Source organism: Scylla paramamosain, chromosome 12 (assembly GCF_035594125.1).
Source record: "Scylla paramamosain isolate STU-SP2022 chromosome 12, ASM3559412v1, whole genome shotgun sequence".
In the NCBI taxonomy this organism is placed as follows: domain Eukaryota; kingdom Metazoa; phylum Arthropoda; class Malacostraca; order Decapoda; family Portunidae; genus Scylla; species Scylla paramamosain.
In genome coordinates, this window is record NC_087162.1 from 25,368,872 (window position 1) to 25,380,447 (window position 11,576).

The following is an 11,576-nucleotide window of genomic DNA, read 5'->3' on the forward strand; positions in this document are numbered from 1 at the left end:
AGCGAGATAAGAGCGGCGGGCAGTGCGTCGGCAGCGTCACACAAGCGAAGGCGGCGAGGCGACGCGTGACCCGGGGGCCGCGCCCGCCACTCAGAACAACCGCCCACGCCGTCCCGCTGCCCCGTCCCGCCCCGCTTGATCCCCAGGCAGCACACGATTCACAGCCGGCTGGGGGCATCGGCTGGGCTGCGAGTCACGGTTCATGCAGAGCTGGAAAATATCTGATGGTTTTATACGTTCTGCGCTTTATTTACCTTATAATTTATCTGTTTTCTTTCTGTTTGGGGAGGTGTTCTGCCAACGGAACTTCTTTGTGCAGTCTAAAGCGTTGAAAAAAGAAGGCAAAACATATTAATGATAATAACAATGAATGAATAAAAACTACGCAAGTAAAATAAGTGATGTACCTCTTCAACACTTCAACAAGCTTTTATTTTGATATCTTGTGTAAATTCCTCCCTTGTTTGCCTTGATAAAGCACTCCAACCCTTCCCGTGTGCCTGCAACGCTCTCAGGCTTCTCCTTAAGACTGCCATTTATTTTCAAGTCCATCATTCTCTCCTACCAGTTTCTATTACCTGTTTGAGCTATACATTATTTTTATTTCGCCTTAATACATTCTTCGTTGTCTTCTGAGGTTTATCAGCCATGGGACTCGAGATGAAAGGCCGGCGCCATGTAAAATAAGACGTTGTGGCACCGTCTTATTAGCGCTAAATTAATTGTCGATGAGCCGTCCCTGTGTTGCAAGAACATGATCTACCGCCGCGACGAGAGAATTCGTAAATGATACCTTTGTCCATTTTTCCTTAATAGTTTCCTGAGCGAGACAAAAAGGATTTTTAAAGATAGGCGATGCCTGGAGAAATAATGCCGCTGCTACTGCTTTCCTCCTATTATTATTTTCTTGTATCATCATCGTTAACGTTACTGTTATCATCATATAATATCTTGGTGCAGTTAGTTAACCATACAGCGAGGCTCGAGACAGCAGCAAGTGCAAAGCAACGCCCAGCATAAACAATGCATCCCCAGCGGGATTCGAACCCGCGGCCTCTGGATTAGAAGTCCAGCGCGCTATCCACTGCGCCATGGGGACTGATGAGGAGAGCAGGATTACTCTTGGTGGAGTACATGTCCCCGTATTCTTTGTGTGTCCTGAAGGCGACTAAGAGGGACAGAGAGAGGGGACCGGGGACGCCTCAGTAAGTCTGCCTGTATAATGAGATGCTGTAGACGCGACGCGGGGGACGGTCTCGATCTCAGTGAACCCTTATGAAAACGCCTTGTCTCGGCTGCCGCCATGTAAGGGGTGTCGATCCTATATACATATTTACAAATAGCTAGATCAGTGCTATTATTATTATTATTATTATTATTATTATTATTATTATTATTATTATTATTATTATTATATTGTTGTTGTTGTTGTTGTTACTTCTACTACTACTACTACTACTACTACTACTACTACTACTACTACTACTACTACTACTACTACTACTACTACTACTACTACAACTACTGTCTTTGTAATGGTCTGCTGGTATAACGGTAAGTCCACTTGAATCCACACGTGAACAGAAATTTGGCAAGCACAGGACGCAAAAGTAGCGGTGACCCAGCAAACCTGCCCTCTTGTATGTAAACTGTACTGCCCAGGTCTGGTCTTGCGCTGACGGAGGGCCAGCAACGATCCTGCTTTCGTGTGTGTGTGTGTGTGTGTGTGTGGAACCTTGCACAAATTATCCATGCCATACCATTAAAGGTGGTACGCAACTGGGGAATAAAAAGAAAATTATTTGTTCATTGATTATTATTATCATTATTATTATTATTATTATTATTATTATTATTATTATTATTATTATTATTAGCACCGTCGTCATTAATCAGTCTCCAACATGTAAATTCTCTCTCTCTCTCTCTCTCTCTCTCTCTCTCTCTCTCTCTCTCTCTCTCTCTCTCATGACTCGTCCCTCCAAGGTAAACAAACCATAATTAGGTGAATCACTGGTAAATGTGGCGAGACAGAACATTGATTGATACGTGGTGTCTGGCGCCTCCCCGCAGCCCTGCAGAATATGAAGATGGCCCAGAGTAGGAGGAGGAAGAGGAGGAGGAGGAGGAGGAGGAGGAGGAGGAGGAGGAGGAGGAGGTTAGGATTGAGGAAGTGAAAGAGAAGGAAGTAAAAGAAGTTGGTGGTAGAATGGAAAGAAAGGATGATGGGGAAAGAGTAGAGAAGGAAGATTAGTTATGACTGTTGTAGTAGTAGTAGTAGTAGTAGTAGTAGTAGTAGGAGGAGGAGGAGGAGGAGGAGGAGGAGGAGGAGGAGAACAAGAAGAACGAGAACAAGAACAAGAAGAAATCAACAATAGCATTATCATCATCATCATCAACAACAACAACAACAACAACAACAACAACAACAACAACAATAGCAACACCAGCAACAGCAACAACAACAACAAGTATGACATCAACATAAATGATAATGACGCCAACCATAAATACCATAACAACAATAACTGGAATAAAAGCCAAGACAATAACAACCTAACCGTAGCAAGAAGACATAAGATACACAGCCGATAAGCCTTCAGTGATAATAAAACATTGTAAACATCACCACGAATGGAAAGGAATGAAGGTACAAGTCTATTGAATGAATAAGAAAATTATGGAGGAATGCAACTCGAAGAACAAAAGTGAATTAAGAACGAGAAAATAACATTAATAATAGCAAATAGTACGCCGATGAGAAAACAAAGGATTATGATCAGAGAGAGAGAGAGAGAGAGAGAGAGAGAGAGAGAGAGAGAGAGAGAGAGAGAGAGAGAGAGAGAGAGAGAGAGAGAGAGTCAGCTGCCTGCCCAAATGTAAACTTCTCAGGTGCGGACACTAAAAATAAAACATTTTAGACAAGTCCGAATTTAAAGATAGACACGACGATATATTGACGAGATTTTATGGATACTCGTCTTGTAGAAAAGAACCTACGATGTGCGGGAGAGTGGCTGGGGGAGGAGTACTTTGGGGGGAATGTCTGGGTCCCTCTTTGTTCTCCTAAGATGTGAGGATAGGTGGTGAGATTCAAGACTGAGGAAAGAGAAATTTAAATGTGTGTGTGTGTGTGTGTGTGTGTGTTGCGGGAGAGTATTAAGAAAGGAGAGAGGCAAACTGGGAAGTAGCTGTGGGGGAAAAAGGAGAAAGAAAATGGAAGGATTTCAAGATTGACAAAAGAGAGATTGTGTGTGCCTCTCTTGTTGATTTTCAGGAAATTGTACGTGTGTGAGAATGTTATGAGAGAGAGAGAGAGAGAGAGAGAGAGAGAGAGAGAGAGAGAGAGAGAGAGAGAGAGAGAGAGAGAGAGAGAGAGAGAGGGAAAGGTATGCAGAGTTGACAGGGTGTTGAAAAGGATGTTACGCATATCTGCTTTGGTGTTTTGGTAAGGGAGAGTCTCAACTTACTGGGGAATATGTTATGATGGTATGAGTGTCTGGTTTTTGTGGGAATTGTGGTGTTAGAGATCCTATGGAATATAATCATTGCGGTGTCCATTTGTATTAAAAGTATTAGGTTAGTGTTAGAACATAAGGGAAGCTGTAAAAAGTCAGTATACCTACACGTGGCAGTGCCTGTCTTGTGTTCCGGTGTTGATGAGAAAGATATGAACTCGCATGTGTTTTAGATTAGCATTCACATCAAGACAAGACTCCAGCATTGTTGTCGCGCGTGTTGTCAGTCATGTGGTGACGAAGTGACGAGCAGCGACGCCCTTACACTTGATTATTCAGTGAGAGGACGTTATGTGGACAAACCAGGTATTCTTTGCGTCACTCTGCACACCTCTCCGCACCTGTCCCCCCAAATTCTCCTCACAAATGTACCCAAGTCCCGTGTTCCTCCCCCACCTTCTAGTTCTCGTCTCTGTACTCTGTCGCCCTCATCACCCCACTTATTCCCCACCTCACATATCTTCATCAGCCTCACCTGCATCCTTCACCTTACTTGTCCCCCATCACCAGCTCTCCTTCTAGCTTTCTTTCTCTCTCCAGTCACCCCAGATACTCATACCTCCTCCCCGCACCTCCAACGCCCATGCAGTCGTCGCCACCAAACCGCACCGGCGCCCGCACCCACACGGCGAATCTCATGATGTCACCACCAATAATTGCGTTCCTTTCTCAGGTTTACGGTCGCGGGAACGCATGTCAACGCGTGTTTGCCATAGCATGTTTGGCCCACACTCGATATTAACTGTGTATTGGTCTCTTTTATACGATTCCTCCCCCTTTTTCTTTTTTTTTCAAACTGGCGTCGTAATCTTCTCTTCCTTCACCCAACGATCTCCTTGCTTTCATACCCCGAGCTGGTCCCGTTGATCAGTGTTGTGGAAGCCGAATATCAACCCGGATCTGTATGCTTTGCTGAACCTGCGCCACCGGACGGAGATGCCCCTCGGGGTGATAAGGACCGTATTTGTAGCCGGACCTGAATTCCCCAGTGGTCCGAACTGTATCCGTACCGAGCTTAGGGGTGCTGAATGGAGCAAACCTAGCGAGACAAGTTGACACGGGGAGAATGGGGGAGGGTAAAGGTAGTGGTGCACGTAAAAGGAGAGTGTGAAGGGAAGTAATGGGATAGGGATGAACAGGGAGGAGTGATAAAGAGGTGAAGCTACAGGGAAAGGGAGTGACGGAGAATAGAGAAGGAGTGAAAGAACGGAGGATAGAGAAAGACTTCAGAATATGGGAGAAGTGCACGTGTGATGAAACTGGGATAAAATGAATATAAAACAAATTAGTTACGCATGAAGAGAGAGAGAGAGAGAGAGAGAGAGAGAGAGAGAGAGAGAGAGAGAGAGAGAGAGAGAGAGAGAGAGAGAGAGAGAGAGAGAGAGAAATGAGCAGTAACAGGGGACTTTTTCAGTGAGGGAGAGAAGGGAGAGGAAAGGAAGGACAGACAGAGAAGAGGAGGCAAACAATTAGGTTTTCCTTCCAAGGAACATAGTTTAGCCCGATAATGGCGCCAGGTAACCGGTACTAATGTCCGCTTCACCTGTGCAATTAAGATCCCAAACAGACCACTGGTTTGAGACAGGTCTGGACAACTGGTCTGGCGAGATTGTGAGGTGATGGGCAGACGTGCTCATTAATCGCTTTATTGTGGCTGTAGATGTTGTTGTTGTTGTTTTTGTTGTTGTTATTGTTGTTGTTGGTGGTGGTGGGGATGGTGATGATAGTGTAGTGCTGTAGTTATTGTTGTTTGTCATACTTATTGTTGTTCTCATTGTTATTGCTGTCACTTCTTGTTATTCTCCTCCTCCTTCTCCTTTCTAATTCTTCCAGTACTTTATTCTCTATATTTTTGTCATTCATATTACCATTTATCATCATTCATCATCATTTTTCATCATTGATATTATCGTCATTATTAATACACTATAACTTATCTAAGACATGATTAATGGGATGATGAAGTGGGTTGCGAGGCTCTTCACTAATGTATGCAGCGGGAAGGATAAGGTGTAAGTAAACGGTACCACAAACATACACATCATCAATGTATAAAGAAACAGAGAAGATTGTATAATACACTAGCTTGAAATATTATGGAAGAGGAGAAGAGTGATGATTAAAAGACCTTTCAAAAGAGTTATATACATGAGAAAAGTATAGGTTGGTTTTACATGGACACTGTATGAAGAGCCTAAGAGAATAAAAAAATAAATAAAAAGGAGAGAGAAGTATCAGAAAATCAGTGTCCAAAGACTGAGTTATGGATGGAAAGAAAGAGCTATAGGGTGATTTGAGGAGGGCGTGGTGCCAATCAAGCGTTTGGGATTAATTAAGGAATTTTGCAGGGAAGAAAGAGATTTATACGTGGCATTTATGGACGCGGCGAAGGCATACGACAAGACTGATAGAACAGCTATGTGACAGGCGCCGCTGGTTTATGGGGTGGGAGGACGCCTGATGCAGCGGTGAAAAAAAGCGGCACTAGAAAAAAAATAAGACATTTGTGAGAGTAAACAAAGAGGAGGAGGAATGTGTGTTGCCGGTAAGTATGTGTCTGCGACGAGATGTATGATGTCGTCTGAGCTCTTAACATATTCATGGGCGGCGCGGCCAGGTAAGAGCTTGCTTAGGGTTACGGACCGCGGCAGGATCATCATTATCATCATCATTACCATAATCGTCATCATCATCATTATCATCATCCTCACCTCACAGTCTGCTAGTGTATGTACGTCCGCCTCCTCCAGCCCTTCCAGAGTCACATCCCAGTAGCCAGTCTCTCCCAGTTTCTGCCACCTAACTTTTCACTCTCACCTCTTCGCCTCTTGTCTGGTTTCGCTCCACTGGTTCTGTTATCTCCGAGGGTTCACTCAGTCAGACTTTTGCTACATCTGCTATTATAGCTCACCCTGCCACATCCGCATGTCCTGCCTACCTTTAAATTTGTCTTCACTATGTTCCGTACTTAGTTTTCCTATTTAAGTTTTCTTCTGTGTCATTGATTGTCACGCCAGAGTGATTTTCCAGATCATGTTCATGGTGGTGCATCCTCCTGAGTCATTCGACATATATTTACAGAATAAAGATTAAGAAAAGTTAAGATTAGCATATGCTAGTCAGGCAGTTATTACAATAGACTTACTGGAAATAATGTTGGAGGACAATGTTAAAGGTGATGTTACTACATATGAACCTGCACTATCATGCACACGAACAAGTACATGTCTCACTTGACACCCCATTCTAAAAGTGTATGTTGGGCTTCAGTTCAAGTGGTGACGCCACCCAGGATGCTAATGGTCACGGTTTCCTTTGTATTAAATGTGTAATTATTTACTGTCTTTCCTTCTATAGTTTCTCTAATGTATCGCATGAGTACCGAACAGTTTCTAACTTAGGAATCGAATCGAAGCTTGAAGCGAGTCACTCCCGCAGCTGTCAGCCAGACGCCATGTCGTGCTGTGTTGTGCGATGCTCTTGTCTGACGGATTCTGTGTTTTCTCGAATACTTATCATTGGTCAAGGTGAAGCAAGACGGCCACATACCTGCACCAGCCCTGCGCTCAACACCTCAACAGGTACATTGTGTTGCATAGGAATGAGTACACATGGGTAACTGAGCTGTAGTGTGCAGTGAAAGATGAGTGTCTTCCCAGCCGGCGTCACCACTGGGCCGGGGAGGCAGAGTTGCCAAGCCAGCACAAGTAGCATAACTTTATTTTATCCGTCTTACATTTATAGCACTGTATATTCATCGAGTCTCTTAACTCTAATCAAGCAAAATGAATGGTCTTCGAAATGGAAAGTTTTAATGCCTAGTGACACAAAAATCTGGCGTGAATAGTGGTGGTGGCGGCGGAAGTAAGCGGGATAGCTGCGCAGCATTTCGTGGGTGCCTTCAGAATAGTTGACTAATAGGCTACAGTCACAGAACCCTTCATACACGTGAGTACTCCTATCATCGTCACGACCTGTGCCACGCGATGCCAGCCCTTCCTCTCCCTTGTTCCCACCGCCACCACTATGTAACGACTCTATATACCACCACCCACCACCGCCACCATCATTAATATCACCAACTACTCAACTGTTTCCTTACCTCAGCATCACTACCTTGTTTCTTGCGTTCGGGTGAGAAGGTTGTGCCAGCAAAGTATCTGATATCGGGAAGAAATCATTCGTTCTTGAGATATTAATAACTTGAAATGTATGAATTATTCACAGCTGCCATATTTGGAGTTGTTTATCGTTGTCCCTGGCGGAGCTAAGGCTACTGTCCTGCCTTCTGTCAGTCTTCTTCAGAAGCGCTGTTTTTTACGAAAATTAATTTGGTAATTTTCTAGAGTCCTTTCCCTTCCTTATTACTGGTCTATTTTCTTCCATCCTTTTGCATATACCTTTAGATACACATAAAACTTAAAGAGAAGGTGAGGAAAAAGTGACCCCGTCTTTTAGGGGGGGTATCCAGGGGGGGACGAAGCCCAATGATTAGGGTAGGTTAGGTGATGCTAAGTTAGATTAGTGTCCTTAAGGGAGCCGTCCGGATAGGTTAGGTTAGGTTAGTCGCCGTAGACTTTTATAACCTAACCTAACCGTGGGGGCTTTGCCTCCCCTGGACACCCTTTAAGGACACTAATCTAACCTAGCATTACCTAACCTAACCTAACATTACCTAATCTAACCTGGGAGCTTCGACCCCATGGATACCCCCTTAAGGACGGGGGCACTTCTCACCACTTTATATTTGCCTTTTAGGTGTACCTAAAGGTATATGAGAAAGAATGAAATATAACAGACCAGTAATAAGGCCGGGAAAGGACTCTAGAAAATTACCACTAACTTTATTGGCAGGAGAGCGTTACCAGTGTTATCTTATATGCCGGAGAAAAGTTAGGTTTAGAATAATTTTCAGAAATGTCATCTTTTTAATTTTTCTTTCACTATTTTTCTTTATTTTTATTATTATTAACTGTTGTAGAGTGCTTGTTGTTCGATTGGTTCGCTCTGACCAGACACTGCGCAGCGTTTGATGCTACTCTCGACCATATTTGTGAGTTGACTGATAATAGTTTCTCTTTAATGGTTTCCCTAACAGTATTCCCGAAAAAAAATATCCAGCTTATTAAGATATAAAGATGTCTTGAAAATATTGGACTACTATTATCTCAGTAAATCCCAAAACAGTTTAGTGAGTCTTGCGCAAAGACTGTTCTGTGTGTCTGAGGCGCTGTGTAGGACTGACTACAAGGTTGAGAAAGAGAGCGTATTGCAAATGAGATGGAGAACAACAACTGGCGGGAGATGATTTGACAGGATAAGTAACGACAAGCCTGGAGAAAGCTGCATAAATAGGACCTTTTTTCCTAGAAACGACAGATGAGGTGCTGACAGAGGTGTCGATAAATGGAAGAACGAAAATAATATATAGGTCACGAGCAGGAGGTGAAGAGTTGGGGCGTTTATAGAAGAGAGTGAGCGAGACATTTGAGCATTTATGTATGTGTAGCATGAGTGGAGAGGAGTGAGTTTGAGTGAAACATTTGAAACATGTATCACTGGTATCAGCACATGACTGATATAGTTCAGGGTTTTCAAGATACATACTGGTTAGTCTTTCAGAAGCAAATACAAGTAGCCGAATGTGGCCAGCTGGATGTGACTGGTTAATATCTGGGATCTTGAGCAGTTGAGGTCCTGTTGTGGCCTGTTCTCGCCAAAGTCTTGTATTCAAATTATCAAGTGAACCTTTTGCTCTTCCTCTCACGATATCTAAGGAATAATTACTCCAACGATTTTCTGAATAAATGCTGCAGTTTTCCACACAAGTTTCTTCAGGGAACTAGCTGCTCAATAATGTGGGTCTTAATACGGCGGAGATTGGCTTAGAATGGAGAGAAATTGAAGGTAGAATTGAAGAAATGAAATGCAGAACGTAACGAAATATTTCAAAAGGCGTTGATGATGATTGTAGGTGAAAGTTGTTCAAGGAAGTCGTAATTTATTCTTCTGATATCATAATGTTTGAAGTTTATTTGATATTCACTTTTTTTTTCCTTCAAATGTGCAGGAAGTTATCATTGTTGTTGATGCTGCTGCTGTTTTTATTCTCATTCTGGTTTTCTTATCAATTCTTATCACTAATCCCTTATTTTTTCCTTGTGTTTTTGTTCGTCTTTTCCTCATTTGTTATTTGCATTATGAAAATCTTTATTGCTCTTTATTTTCTTATGTGAACATGGTTCCAGTAATAATAGCGTATTGAATACAGCTACGTTAATAGCAGTGGTAGTATCTCTCTCTCTCTCTCTCTCTCTCTCTCTCTCTCTCTCTCTCTCTCTTTCTCTCTCTCTCTCTCTCTCTCTCTCTCTCTCTCTCTCTCAGTGTGTGTGTGTGTGTGTGTATGTGTGTGTGTGTGTCGTCACCCCAGCGAGCACAGTGGAGGTCAGACAAACACACACGCGGCTGGACAAACACAGACACGGGCTCACTACCTATCGCGCGCACACACACACACACACACACACACACACACACACACACACAGAAGGATGGAGTTATGAAACCAAAACAAACATAATTCCCTTAGTAAGCAGGAGTGAGAGTGAGGGACATTAAACAAAGAAACCAACCCTTGAAGCGCCAAACAAAAGATGCAAACAAAAATTTAAACCCTTGACTTAATTGACAAGACCACGTCACTTTCTTACACAACTCAACGACGTGTGGGAGGTGAGGGGGAGGAGGAAGAGGACGGAAGGGGGAAGGGGGGACAGTGACGGAAGACAAGGTGAGAGCGCGGGAAGGAAAGAATGGTAAAGAAAGAGAAGAAAAAGGTAAACGTCGGATGATGGACGAGTAGAAAAGGAAGAAGGGAATGGAGAAGAGACAGATTAAATTGAAGATAGGTATTAAAAGTGAAGGAAGGGGATAAGAAAAGAAAGAAAGAAAAAAGATAACGAGCGAGAGAGAAAAATAAAGATAGGAATGAGAGAAAAAAAAGGCAGGAGGTGGAATGGGGGAAAACTGTCGTAAAAGTTGAGATAAGAAGTATAGATAATAAGGGAAGGGAAAATAAGATAAAAAAATAGGATGACATATCAGGAGAGAATGAAAGGGAAATTAAGAAAGTAAAGAAAGGGAAGGAGACTAATCGTATGAGGCGAAAGTTGAGATAAAAATTTAAATGTAGGACTCAATGTAGGAGGAAGGGAAAGAAAGAGAAAAAAAAAATGATGAAAAACGAGGAGAGAGAAAGAGAGAGGAGAACGAGGAAAAAAAAAAAAACGATCTGAAATAAATTAAAACTGATTTATGAGATGAAAACAATGAAATGTAAGAGAGAGAGAGAGAGAATAGAGGGAAGGGGAGAATGAGAGAGTAGAGAGTGAATAACCGGGCAATGGCATCCGGTGATAGGCATCCTGGACTGGAGTAGCGAGGTCAACTTCCTTGCCACAGAGGTCATCTAATTCACTCATTGCCTCCGTCCCCTATTTTTCCTACCGATTTACCTCCTATTTTCCTTCCCTTTCCCACCACTCCTTTACCTCCTGCCCCCCCCCCCCTCCGTGCGACCCACTTCCTCTCCACCCCGGAAGACGAGATCACGTTTTTTTTTTTTTTTTTTTTTTTCTCTCCTGCAAGTTTTCCAGAGCCAGGAATCAGAGGAGTGGGTCTTCCTGCTCGTGCCCGGTGCTTCTTGCGGCCAAAACAATCGTCTCCTTTGCACCATGAAAATGAGCTGCAGGTCACGACTTCCACAGACTTGCGAATAGTCTTGTGTTTTTAAGAGAGAACGTTTTGCCTGTTTTTTTTTTTTTTTTCTTGTTTTTTTTTTTTTTTTAACTTTTCACATTTCCCAGGATAAATTGAGCTAGGTAGGAAGTATTTTAGTGTGTGTGTGTGTGTATGTGTGTGTATGTGTGTGTGTGTGTGTGTGTGTGTGTGTGTGTGTAAGTGTTTCTTTTCCAGAATAATAAATAAAAAAAAATTATCTTTAACCAGTGATCCTTAGAAAGTTGAGAAGTGATATGACCTGAGTTTTAGAGAGTAGAG

The 11,576-nt window shown here is 42.9% G+C and overlaps 1 long non-coding RNA gene and 1 other non-coding gene across 8 annotated transcripts in view; one reads left to right on the top strand and one right to left on the bottom strand.

Moving 5' to 3' along the window:
- Nucleotides 1–1,026: 1,026 nt before the first annotated feature.
- On the bottom strand, nucleotides 1,027–1,099 carry Trnar-ucu (transfer RNA arginine (anticodon UCU)). Its single transcript has one exon. It is a non-coding gene; the product is annotated as a tRNA-Arg (tRNA).
- A 5,861-nt stretch (nucleotides 1,100–6,960) lies between these two features.
- The window catches only part of LOC135105945 (uncharacterized), a 120,278-nt gene continuing 115,662 nt past the window's right edge, over nucleotides 6,961–11,576 (top strand). For all 7 annotated transcript variants that reach the window (XR_010271063.1, XR_010271065.1, XR_010271064.1 and 4 more), the window contains exon 1: nucleotides 6,961–7,099. This is a non-coding gene — a long non-coding RNA (uncharacterized LOC135105945). The remainder of the gene's footprint in view (nucleotides 7,100–11,576) is intronic.